At 49.7% G+C, this 13,837-nt stretch overlaps 1 protein-coding gene across 1 annotated transcript in view; it reads right to left on the bottom strand.

The window, feature by feature from the left end:
- LOC139054362 (uncharacterized) overlaps window positions 1–13,837 on the bottom strand; it is a 135,494-nt gene that overhangs the window by 30,604 nt on the left and 91,053 nt on the right. The gene's annotated exons all lie outside the window — the stretch shown is intronic.

The following is a 13,837-nucleotide window of genomic DNA, read 5'->3' as shown; positions in this document are numbered from 1 at the left end:
GTGCTGACTGAGGTCGATCGCCTAGTCGATTGTGATACGGATGAGCTCCCATTTTGGTCATCACATGTTGTTCTGATAGGTAGGTGGCCCTGACGTGGGGGGAATCGACGTGTTAGTCATTTGTTCCGCAGTTCATAGAGCGCCTCTAGGTGTAGTCACCGTCTCTTTGACGTCAGTGACAACATGGCCTGTTGCACCATCCGTTTACTGCGGGAAGGACTGATCGCCTCTGTCCAATGAACGCACATAGCGCCAGAAGTTCTGTGCAGTAGATCCTCCTTCTGATCGTAAGTTTTGGAGCTGTAGCATGTTCGCCTCTGCAAGTTTAATCTGCGCCAATGCTTGCACTTTATGCTTAAAGAGCGTCAACTGATATATTAGGGCTATGAGGAAAAAACCCATATATAACGATACATTATTCACCGCATATCAGATATAAAGATTAAAATTTTGCCTTCTGGACGGCGTTTTCCACGCAGTATAATCGTGAAATTTGCATTCTTAAGTTCCCCTTAAACAAACGATGCCGAGACGGGGCAGTATGTTTGCCTACGCGAGTCCATATCTGCTGCCATTCCCCGCGCAGCGCGTTCCACCCGCGCGCTGATTGCGAAATCCATGGAAAGCATTGCTAGTTGGCACAGCATGCCACAAGATGGCACCAGCCGCCTTGCATCGCTGATTACACAAGGTGCACGGCCTCGACATACTTGCATTTTGTGTCGACACTGGAACAAATAATACATCGACGCATAGTGCGCTGCACCAAACTGCCCCATCATAGGAAATTATGGTGGGACAAAGAAGTAGTGGAACCATGGCAAGCGAGGAGAAAGGCAAACACAGAGCATCGTCGTACGGTCAGAATAGGAAACTTGGAGGCCTGTGCAGCCACGTGAAAATGCTACCTGGAGCTTAAGTCGGCTCATCGTTATAACGGATATATTGTTATACTTGTTATCGCTATAAATGAAGTGCACTGTATTTCCGGGGAGAAGAAGACGACGAAGGGGAGAAGAAGACGACGAAGGGAGCGAGCGGACGCATCTCACCTGGGTTTCGTGTTTTTTCTTTGGACGACCGGATTTTTTAGTCGCACCTTAATGAAAGTGCATCGACCGGATGCATGAAGTTGTGTGGACCATCGGGAACCCAAATTCCGAGGTAGGGGACCGCTTTTTCCGAATTTAGAGGACTTTTGTGTGCCGAGAGGAGCGTCCGCCGCTGGGCCTAACGTAGACTTCGGCCTTGGCCGGGGGAGCGGTAGGCCCAGCCCGAGCCTCGGTGAAGCCGCCAGCGGAACATCGAACCATCGGTGGTTACGCAAGTGAGCATTGACCTAAGATGATTACCGCTATGCGTGTAGAGGTGGACGGCATCGAAATTTCGCCGGACCAGTGCACAAGATCGCAAGGCTGGAAAACTGCCGGTGAGAGAGTCAGGCACAAAGGCATGGGCAAGATAGGCCTAAATCCCGTACTTCAAACGAGCCAAGATGGCGCCAAGGCCACGGCTGATGTCAACAACCTCGGCGGTGGCGCCATTGGCAGCGATACACGTCACTCAAGGGCGAAACGCATAAACAAAGGCAAATTGTTGAAAGCCGCGCGCATGCCAAACTTGCCACGCGGCGACATAAAAATCGTGTTACGACCGCGAGGCGGGCTCCACGTGAGTGACGTGACTCGTGTTGAACTAAGTCGTGCAATTGCGGCGGCGGCACAGATCCCCGCCAATGAAGCAAGTGAAGACATCGTGTGCCCCAACCTACAGCAAAATATCGTAGTGGTGAGCACCTCCAAGAGAGAGCACGCCGACCGATACGCTGCAGTAGGAAGGATCGACATCCGCGGCACGGCGCACGAAATAAGTACCTACGAAACGGCCCCCCACGGCACGGTGAAGGGCGTCATAAGGGGCATCCCGCTCGAGGATACGGCCCAGGAGATTCAGGACAATGTTGTGCACAAGCATAACCCAACGGCCCTACAGGCAAACCGAATCGGTAAGACCCGATCAGTGGTCATTGCTTTCGAAGGGCACAAAGTACCCAATTACGTGAGATACGGTAATCTTCTCACGGAGTGCACATTACACAGAAAACAAATCGACGTATGCTATGCGTGCGGAAGAGTGGGCCACAGAATGGACGTGTGCCCGGATCCTTCGAACACGATCTGCCGAGGGTGCGGAATTTCCAACCCCGCCGAAGACCACAGATGTGTCCCCAAGTGTGGCCTATGTGGAGGCAAACACCTGACCGCGGACAAGGCCTGCAAAGCCCGCTTCAAGACGCCCTACATCGTCCGCCGGCGACGCTGGGAACGGCGCCGAGCAGAGGAAGAAGACGCCGGGAGAAGAAACCGAGACAAGAGAGGTCCTGCAGGCGGACCCCACCGTAGCGCCTCCAAACAACGGGGCCGGTCACACACGCCAGACCGCAGCAGCAACAACAGTGGCGGCAGAAACGGCCGCCGGAGTCGCTCCCGCTCGAAGACACCATCCGGTGGCAGCAACGGCGGCGGCAACCGCCGCTCGCGCTCCCGGACCAGTTCGAGATCCAGGGCCAGTTCAAGGTCCCGGAGCGCGTCAACCGGACGCCGAGGGATCGCCGAGAAAAAGGTGGGCTGGACCAACAGGTCTCCCATCGCTCGAACCAGCGACACCGAGTTCCCACCGCTCAGCCCCTCTCAACCCCTTAACTCGCAAGCGAATCCGCAAAAGGACAGTAGCGAAGTGTTAGAACTTAAGAGGATCATAGAGCGCCAAAACGCTCAGATTCAGGAGCAGAACGCCCAAATACGGGCGCTTATGAATAGGATCGAAGCGTTGGCGAATAACGGCAGTTCGGCAAATGCTAGCCCCGAAAACAACATCACGGCGGCAAACAACGCCGCAGGCTTGCGCAGGTTGCCGCGGAGGGACCCCCCTGCTGGGGTTACGCAAAGTGCATCCAGTAATCAAGAGGCGATGGACGCCGAAATGAGCCCCGCGAGCGGAGAGGAAGCTACGACCGCCGAGACCGCGACCACGGCAACGGCACAGATCCCGCGAGAAGGAGAGCTGACGGCAATTTTGGCCGCAATTTCCCAAATTAATGAAAGGCTAAGCAAAATGGACGCCCGACTCGAGGCTGTCGAGAGTCAGCCTCATATGCGATCGGTGAAGCACAAGCGCCTAGCGCCAAAAGTAGCCTCAACAGCGGTGAGGAACCGCTTCGCGTCCCTGAAAAAGGAGCGGTCCGAAAAAATCAAAGGCGCGATCGTGAAAAGGCGCAATCGACTCGAGACGTCCGGAAAGGATGATGCAGAAGCAAAGTAGGAAGCACAAGAAGAAAACCGGGGGGGATACCACCGTAATTTACCAATGGAACTGCCGCGGGATTCGCAACAAAGAAGCGGAACTATTATTACACATTGACGGGCAAGAAAACAAGCCCGATGTAATTGCTTTGCAAGAAACAAACGGGAAACCAAGACTACCGGGGTACGTCACTTACACGGACCCCACGGAGAGAGGAACGGCGGTGCTCGTCCGCAGCAACGTGGCGGCAACTCAACATGTCACGGCGCAGGGTGGGTGCGAGCACACGCTGGTCGAAATTCATGCGAGAGAAATTGGCAGCTCGGGTAATTTATTTGTAATGAGCGCGTACTGCCGGCCGTCACAACGGCAGTACGAATTTGACCGCATCGTGAGCCAGGCGAAAGGGTTGGCGGGGACCAGACCGCTCCTGATCCTCGGCGACTTTAACGCCCCTCACACAACGTGGGGCTATAAGTTTCAGTCCAAGAGAGGAAAAGCATTGGCCAAAGTAATGGAGGATCACGAGATGGCCCTCCTGAACGAGCCGGACGTAACCACCAGAAGAGGCAACAGTGCCGCGAGGGACACCACGCCAGACCTGTCATGGTTATCAGGCACGCTAGACGTCTCCTGGAGAAGCGAAGAAGTTGACCTGGGGTCTGACCACAGCGTGATCGGCATTACAATCCGAGGCTCCCGATATCGGGCTGTGCTGGGGACGGCGCGGATCACAGATTGGGACAAGATGCGAAAGTTCACCCAAGAACAAGAGGAGTCCGAGGAAGAATCGGGACAAGCTGAAACACAAAGGACCTACACCGAATGGGCGAGGGACCAGAAGAAGGCCCTCGATAAATTTACCCAAGAAATCGCAACGACGTCGCAGACACCGTACGTGGACGCCAGACTGACCCACATGTGGGCGGCCCGGCACTCGTTAACGCGGCGGTGGAAACGTCAGAGACACAACAGAAAGCTGGCCAAGCGCATAGCAGTCTTGAACAAACAGATCGCCGAGCATGCGGCCAAACTATGTAAGGAAAATTGGCTGAAGACCTGCGACAGCCTGCAGGGCAAGCTCTCGACGTGGAAGACGTGGTGTCTCTTGAGGCATCTGATCGACCCACTGAGTAGCAAAACTGCGACCAATCGCAACCTCACCAAAGTATTGAACACGTACAAGGGAGACGGCCGCAGGCTCCTGGAAGACCTGAAGGCCAAGTACTTAAAGACAGAGAAGGGCCAGTACCCGGTGCCCGAGAGGTACGAAGGACCCGTCAACGAAGAACTGGACCGGCCGTTTACCATGACGGAACTGTGGACAGCGATAGATGACAGTAACAAGAGAAGTGCACCCGGCAGGGACGCCATAACTTACAAATTACTCGGTAACATGAGCGGTACAGCGGCCAGCGGCCTCCTAGAGCACATTAACGAAGCCTGGGAGAGCTCGCAGTTGCCGAAGGAATGGAAGGACGCCGAGGTCCGCTTCATTCCAAAGCCCGGAAAGGCCCTCACGATAGACAACATGCGGCCCATCTCCCTCACATCCTGCGTGGGGAAGGTGATGGAGCGCATGGTCCTTCGCCGGCTACAGAAGCACCTCGAAGAAACGGATCAGATGCCAGGGACGATGTACGGCTTCAGGCAACATCTCAGCACCCAAGACGTGATGATCCAACTCCACGAACTGGTCGTCAAGCCGGCAAAGAGGCACGCGCCGCGCGGGGTACTCGCTCTCGACCTGAAGGGAGCATTTGACAACGTGTCCCACGCGAGCGTGTTGCAGAATCTAAACAAAACCCGGTGTGGCCGAAAGACATTTGGCTACATAAAAGATTTTCTGTCGAACCGAACGGCGACCATCAGGATAGGGGAAGAGAAGTCGGACCCTGTCGAACTCGGCGATAGGGGCACCCCTCAGGGATCGGTCTTGTCGCCCCTGCTCTTCAATCTGGCCCTGCTGCCCCTGCCCGATCTACTCAAGCAAATTGAAGGCGTGGACCACGCGTTCTACGCCGACGATATTACGGTGTGGACGGCCCGAGCCGGATCCGATGCCTGGATGGAGGAAGTCTTGCAGCGGGCGGCAACGACCGTGCACGAGTACGCAAAGTCGTGCGGACTGAGCTGCGCTCCCCAGAAATCAGAGCTGCTCATGATCCAACCGGGAAAATCCAAGAAGGAGCTGCCGCCGAACGTGACTATCACCATCGCTGGAACTACGATCAAGCCAACACAGCAGATTAGGATTCTCGGCCTACTACTACAGAGCGACGGGAAGGCACAGGCCGCCATCACAAAAATCAAGACTTCAACCGAACAGATACTTGGTATGATTCGGAGGGTATCTAACAGAAACCGAGGACTTAAAGAGGACGATGCCATGCGCCTGGTACGCGCGTTCGTCGTGTCGCGGGTTACCTACGCCGCGCCGTATCTCCAGCTGACGAAGGCGAATAGGGACACCCTAAACACGATGCTTCGTAAGGCAACGAAACAAGCACTAGGCATGCCTATTTACTCGTCCACTCAAAAACTGCTAGACATGGGCGCCCACAACACTGTGGAGGAGCTCATCGAAGCCCACCTCTCTAATCAGAGAATCCGGCTCAGTCACACGGTACACGGACGAGCCCTCCTACGCAAAATAGGATGGCAGATCGAGCCAGTACCCATCAAGATGGCCCTTCCGGAAGACTGGAAAACGATCATTCAGACAAAACCCCTTCCCCGGAACATGACGCCGGGCAAGGACGACGAGAGGCGCACCGCGCGAGCTAAAGCACTAGCCCGGAAACTGGAAGAGAACCCCAGGGTCCTCTACGCGGACGCCTCGCTCCGAAAACACAGTGACCGTGCCGCGGTGGTGGTTACATCAAAAGACAGGCTGATCGTCAGCGCGTCCCTGAAGACAACAGACCCCGCAGTTGCCGAAGAAGCGGCCGTGGCCCTCGCACTCACACAGCCGAGCGTGGACACCGTAGTCACCGACTCAAAGACAGCCTACAGAAGCTTCCGCAGGGGGGTAATCTCCTCCGCAGCCCGAGCCATTCTAGCCAAGCACAAGCCTCCGGGAAGAGCCATAGAGCTCGTGTGGGTCCCGGCTCACTCGCAGGTAGCAGGCAACACCATCGCCGACTACCATGCCCGAGAAATGTCGATCCGGGCCGAGCACGAGCCGGAAGAGCTACCGCACCCGGTTACCAGCTTTCGGGACATTACCCGGATGTACCGAGAGGAAAGGTGCAGACTGCCAGAACCGCACCCCAAACTCACCAGGCAACAACAGACGATCCTGCGTCGAGCGCAGGCGGGATCGCTTGCGCACCCCGTACTCATGAACCGCATGTACCCTGCGGAATACGATATGCTCTGTCCTTTTTGCAGAAGAGAAAAGGGCACCCTGCCGCACGTCTTGGCAGAGTGCACAGAGCTCAAGACCCCCCCTCCTCCCCTTCCCACCAACACCCCCAAACCCCAACCCCTTGAGCGATGGGAGACCTTGTTATCCAGCCCCGCCCTACCGATTCAGCTCGCACTGACGGACAGGGGCCAGGAGCTGCTGGAAACATATGGGTCCCGTAACTAGGGAACCACCCCGTCTGGTGCCTGCATGCACCACCGATTTATTTCGGGCCCAGAAAATGTTGCTTCATCATCATCATCCGGGGACTGCATTTCACCCTCTAACAACTTAAAGCTATCGCTCAGTGCAATGTGTGCCTGCACGATTTGGAACTTACTTTAATGTTATTGTTTCTATCTCTTGTGTATGTTCCCACTGAACCTTCTGTAATCAGATTGTGTGTGCAATGCGAATAGTGTATTTTCTGGAAGGTATGCAAGCAGCCGCGATTACACTGGAACCATCGACAAGCCATGTATAAAAGCCAACACGCATCACCTGCAGATCAGATTTTCAACAACTGCCAACTGTGCTGGCTGCTATCGTTGTGCTTCAAATGTCACTTGCTTTTGTGGGCACAGATTCACCTAATAAAAAGTTAGTTTTGCGATTCACAGTTCTGCTACTGTGTTCTTCACCATCACTACAACGTGACAGTGTCAGTAGCAAATGCAGCTTAGAACGCATTGTATCTAATTTTCAAGTTCGTGCGGGTGACGAACTGGAAAAAGCAGCACCTAAAAGCAGTGAAGGTCCTATTTTGAAAACTATGTTATGTCATGAATTTCAGCAATTTATATCAGTGACGTGTGACATCATTGGCTTGTAATCACGGCTGTGGGCTCGGTGGCTGTGCCACAACACGGTTGCATAAACCACTTGTCTTCGCCATGCAGGTGCACTCGCCCTCGATCATGTGCGTCATGCTCCCTGCTGTCTTTTGCGCTACCTGGGCGACCGCGATTGAGCATGCGCCGTTGCGTGGCGCGGCTGACGGAAGGACATTGTGCGCAGCAACTCCCAACCCGCCGACTCAAGTCAACTTGACACTCAGCGCAGACTGGGAGGCCCCATCGTCAGCAACAACACTCACCGTGCCAACTATAAAGGAGCAGCGACCATTCACCGCACCCTGTGGGCTCGGTGGCTGTGCCACAACACAGTTGCATAATCCACTTGTCTTCGCCATGCAGGTTGGTAACCATCGAACTCTATTCACAAAAAAAACCAGCAACTACATTTTGGTACAGCTTCCGAGCCCCCAGTGTTACCTTGCTACCTGTATCAAGTGCTTTCATGTTGTTCGGTCCCTATTACTGATGTGCGGTGACATTGAGAGCAACCCCGGCCCCGACAAGCTAGACGTAATCCTTGGCGAACTAAAAAAGATGTCTACTGGCTGGGCAGAATTAGTTAAGGAAGTGCAAGAGCTTAAGAGGCAACTGCTCTCAATGGACCAGAAAATGACTAATCTAATTACGCGTCTCAGCGCCTTCGAAACTCACTGCGACAGTCTATCTATGCAATGATCTGGAGGGGATTCAGGCCACTTCGGCTGCAACGTCTCGTTTAGTTGGTGTGCTGGAAGCTCGTCTAGATGACGCAGAGAATCGCTCTCGGTGCAATAACCTACTTTTCTATGGTTTACCCGATACCAACCCCACTGAAACGTATTCGCTTACAGAAGACTTGATCATTCGCCACTGCTCTGACCACCTGGACACCCAGTTGAGCCCTAACGACATTCAATGCGCCCATCGCCTCGAATGACACTCTTAAGGACAGGAAACGCCCAATTATCGTTAAGTTTACATCATTTAAAACTAAAGAATCAATTCTGTCTAAAGGTTCAAAGTTCAAAGGTACAGACTACAGTGTAGGTGAAGACTTTTCGCGGCGCATTCAAAACTGCCGGAAACATCTTGTCGCTTTTGCCAGGGCGAAGTCCGTGCCTTTTTCCCCCGAGATTTGAAACTTTGCATATTGGCCCCAAACGTTACGTTTTTGATGAACTTTCAGAATCTGTAAAAGAAATATATTAACAATCAACTCATCCTTGCCGGTTATCGCGCTATCCCCCACCTACGCCATGTGCCAACATTTCACTATCAGTAATCTTTACTAACATTCGCAGCTTCCTGCCGAAACGCGATATCGTATCGAACCTTGTAACTTCTTCAGGCAGCAATCTACTTATATTAACCGAAACGTGGCTTAACAACGATATCACTGACTCAGAAATTCTGTTTGACCTGCCCAACTTTAATCTTTTTCGCACTGATCGCAAGTATTCTCGTGGGGGAGGAGTTCTAATTGCAGTCAGTGAACGATTGTCTTGTTCTGCCATTAATGTCGCGTCAGACTTAGAAATGCTGTGGATTATGTGCCGCGCCTCACCTCTGACGTTATTAATTGGTGTGTGTTATAGGCCACCTCGCAAAAGTCCCGACTTTCCCCACAAGCTTCACAATGTTCTAAATAAACTAGTATCAAAGCACCCTAAAGCACACATCCTACTATTTGGGGACTTCAATTACCCCAATATCGATTGGAGTAACCAACCTCAGCCCATAGTTAGTCAAGAAGAGCCGAATGACTTCATTGACGTTTGCCTTAATTTTAACTTGACCCAAGTTGTATCCAACCAACACGCGTCGCAGGGGAAGCAGCGAACACTCTGGATCCCATAAAGTAATCCATGCCAACTTTAACTTCTCACCTGAATTAAAACAATCTTCCCAGAAAACTATTAGGCTCTACGATATGGGAAACTACGAGGCAATCAATTTTGAAATAACGAACTTTCTGTCGGTCTTTGAAACGTCCTATCTTTCCAGAAGTGTAAATGAAAACTGGACCCTTTTCAAACATAAAGTTAACGAACTAACAAATAAATACATTCCGTCATGCAGTTTACGAAAGAGTAATCGGAAACCCTGGTTCACAAAGACACTGAAAAGGCTCGAAAACAAGAAAAAACGCGCATTTCGTACAGCGAAATGCCATGCAAACCCCCACGCATGGGAAAAATATTATGAAGCTGAGAACGCATACTTGGCCGAGATTGGAAGTGCTAAGCATTCATTTTACGAAGTAGTACTACCAAAAATGATAGTTGATAACCCCAAGAAATTCTGGAAGGTGATAAACCCGAAGGAAGCGCGCGCTATCACCCTCACTAACAATGCTGGTGAAATCGTGGCTGATTCCGACTGCGCAGACATCTTTAACACTGCATTTTCATCTCTTTTTACCGACGAATCCGAAGCACCATGCTTTACATTGCCACTTATTATTACTACAGCCATGGACGCCATAACACTCAGCAGTAGTGGAATTTCGTACATAATAGATAAAATAAAAAATTCATCTGCCGCCGGCATAGATGACATCAATCCAAAAATTTTGAAAAATGCTAACCCAGCCTGTTCCAGTATTTTCTGCTTATTGTTTTCACAAACACTCTCCGAAGGAACCATTCCAGACGACTGGAAAGTGGGGAAGGTCGTTCCCGTGCACAAAACGGGTAATACTGATTCACCTCTTAATTATTGGCCCATTTCATTAATAAGTATTCCCTGCAAATTCATGGAAACGTCATTTATTCCCAAATCATGCAAATCTTAGATTCCAATAACTTCTTTCATCCGTCACAGCATGGTTTTCGTAAGGTTTTTTTCGTGCGAGACTCAACTAGCCATTTTTTCTTCATGACATTCATGCCAACCTTGATATTAATCTACAAACTGACGCCATCTTCTTGGACTTCGCAAAGGCGTTCGATAAAGTACCTCATCAACGCTTGCTTCTTAAACTTTCCCAGTTAAACCTGCATCCAAACATCATCGCGTGGATTAACGAATTCCTCACGCATCGCTCTCAGTCTGTCTTCATTATTAACCAATCCTCCAACCCGCTCCCAGTCACCTCTGGCGTCCTGCAGGGTTCCGTCCTCGGTCCCTCGTTATTCCTCATTTACATTAACGACTTACCTTAGCGCGTATCTTGCCATATCCGCTTGTTCGCTGATGATTGCGTTATTTATCGTTCGGTAACTAACCCTTCTGACCAAGAATCCCTTCAGGCAAACCTAAACATCGTGCTAAACTGGTGTTCGCAGTGGATGATGACACTCAACCCTAACAAATGTAAGTAGATGTCTTTTCACCGTCGTCGCAACCCTTTTGTTTTTGAATATTCCGTTTCTAACTCCCCTCTTGACCTCGTCCAGTCTTACAAATACTTAGGTATCACCATTTCTGATGACTTATCTTGGCGACTGCACGTAACTAACCTAATATCATCAGCTAATAAAACATTAGGTTTCTTAAAACGTCACCTGAGGGAAGCCCCTCAACACGTCAGACTACAAGCATACATCTCACTTATCAGAACTAAACTGGAATACGCATCGCCCATCTGGAACACTCATCAAGCATATTTAACAAATGCCATCGAAGCTGTACAGAACCGAGCTACCAGATTTATTCACTCTTCATACTCATACGACGTTAGCATATCATCTCTAAAATGACAATCAGGTTTGTGTGATCTTTCTGCTCGCAGTCGCATTGCCAGTCTTGTTTTGTATCACAAGTTTTTTATTCACCCCTAAGACAAGAACCATACATCTGCGCACCCCCACCACGCAGATCCCATCACATTGGTCGCCCTCTTCAAGTTTTGCGTCCCCGAGCCCGTACTACTACCTTCATGAACTCATTTTTTTCACGAACAGCAACTGACTGGAATGGCCTTCCCCACCATGTCGCTGCCATAACCTGTCCATCCACATTTTCAACTTCTGTGAACGCCTGCATCTTGTAAACCCCACCCCTTATGAAACACCCCGAGGGTCTTTAAGGAAAATAAAGTGAAGTGAAGTACTGTTGGCTGTTGGTACATTGGCTTGTACTGCAGCTTCAAAGACATTCAAGCGCTGTTTGAATTGAGTATCTTGCACCGACTGCAAATGAAGCGTATGCAACACGAAGCTTATGTGAAAATTTCTAGCTGTTTATGGATTACGAGGTTACTGGAGCTTTGGCCGGCAGTAGCAAAGCTGGTGGTGACATCTTGTGATGATTCATCTAACTACAATGCACTGAAATTTCTCACCATAAAAGTACGGTAGGTTAACGATTACGCCGCTATGAATGCGTTACACCAGTAGTTACACCAGCATGCATCACAGGTCTGTGCGCTCACGTGACCGTCACTACTTACAAACATGCATCATACGTCACAACGTACAACGTCACAACGTACGCACAACGTTTCGAAATCAAAAATCACTACTGGTCAAAACAAATGAGCACATAACTAAACATTCATTGCGCATGTGAGCAAATGAACATCACAATGATTACTGGTTAAATAGCCACTGATTAAGTGGAAAAAAAGCCTAAGAAATTTTGTGTCAGTAATCCTTTAGGCCAGTTTCACATGCAAGCAATCGCACAGCAGCCGAGTGGCACTGCAACGTGGCTTTGTTCAAGGGGGGACCTAAGTTTTGGAGACAAAACTACCACTAAGAAAGTTTTTCATTTCGGTTTTCCTAATCTACATTCATGATGAACCTGCTGAGGGAAAAAAAGAACAGAAAAAAAAAGAAAACTGTTAAAATGACGTGTTGAGGAAACGAAACACTTCTTATTCTACAAAATGTTCCATTTTCCTGATGAACATGAAAGGGTTGAAAATGACCCATTTTTCCGTTCACTATTGCAAAACTGCTTATCAGAGCCACACTATATTGGTTTTGTTTGAAAAAGCATCTTTTTTGGCTTGCTTTTCTGCCAAATTTTCCACGTGCTGGAGGATAAACTGCTTTTCTCACATGATGATTAGTTCTTCCCACTTTCTAAAATAACTCTTTTTGGTCATCAGCAATTTTCAGAAAGGCATAGTTACTCTTTCCTGACAGGGAAAGCAGGAGATAGAATTTTCTACATGTGTGTGATCTAGTTTGTGCTTTTTCTTGTTGTACCATAACCAGCATGCTTCTGACTGTATCACCTTCTTAAGCCTCTTTACACTCGACAACTTGCAACTACACTTGTCTTAGTGGTAAGTGTGTGAAAGTACTTTATTTCAGTCCAGAGAAGAAGCAAGGGAAACCCCCGCGCCATACGACTAGTCCCCATAGGGACCGCCAAGCCAAGCCTGACAGCCCGATTGCAGGCACTCTTAGCGGTGAACCATTTTCTATATTTCAATAGCAAATATGTGGCAGTCCTGTGCAAAAAGAATTCCAAAAATATTTTATTCTGCAGAGGCCAAGCTTTTTTTTCTTACTGAAGTACTCATGAGAATAGGGACTAAGGGTTATGCTGCACACTTTGCAGTAGTAGATTGTCTGCTTGGCTATTAATGAAGAAACTTACATGAAAGCCATTAGGAACATCGAATTATATGTGGCTTTTCAACAACTCTCTTCCTGTTTTCTAAACTTAAAGTGACTACTCACAATAAATTCACTGCAGGAAAATCACAGTAATCAAATCCACTACCGAACACATGCAAAAAGTGCATTGCCTGAGTATTCTACCCAACATCTGGTGCAGACATGCAACAAAAAATAAGCTAGAGGTCTCTGCTTAGACTGGTGTCTAGTAGCTTGACTTAACTGCCAAAACAAAACAGAATGGAATTACTCTTTCCTAAGCAAGGTAGACAAAATGTCTACCAAGCTACCAAGAAAGGGTATTTCTAAAAGAAAAGATATGGTGTAGTTTCATGCAATCGATTCTTTTTCAAATACAGTGAAAGCTCGTTAATTCGAACTTCAATAATTCGAATTTATGGATAATTTGAACTGTACGATTTGGTCCGGCCAAGCTCCACAGAAGTCTATGTATAAAAAAGTCCGTTAATTCGAACGCAAGAAGGTTCCCTCACAGATAATTCGAACTACGCTCACCTGGCACACGGCCAGAGAAAAGCGCCTACTGCCTACACACAAGGCTGTATTGCCTCCGAAACGGAGAGAACGGCGAGAGAAGGCAAAATCGGAAAAAAATCTAACTGACGCGGGGTCAGCCAGAAGGCAGTGGCGGCTGCCGCCTCTCCATTCTACGTAACCTCCAAGACTTCTTGCCCGTTGCGAATCTCGGAGGCTTT

Source organism: Dermacentor albipictus, chromosome 1 (genome assembly GCF_038994185.2).
Source record: "Dermacentor albipictus isolate Rhodes 1998 colony chromosome 1, USDA_Dalb.pri_finalv2, whole genome shotgun sequence".
In the NCBI taxonomy this organism is placed as follows: Eukaryota; Metazoa; Arthropoda; class Arachnida; order Ixodida; family Ixodidae; genus Dermacentor; species Dermacentor albipictus.
This window is presented reverse-complemented; position numbering and strand designations above follow the sequence as displayed.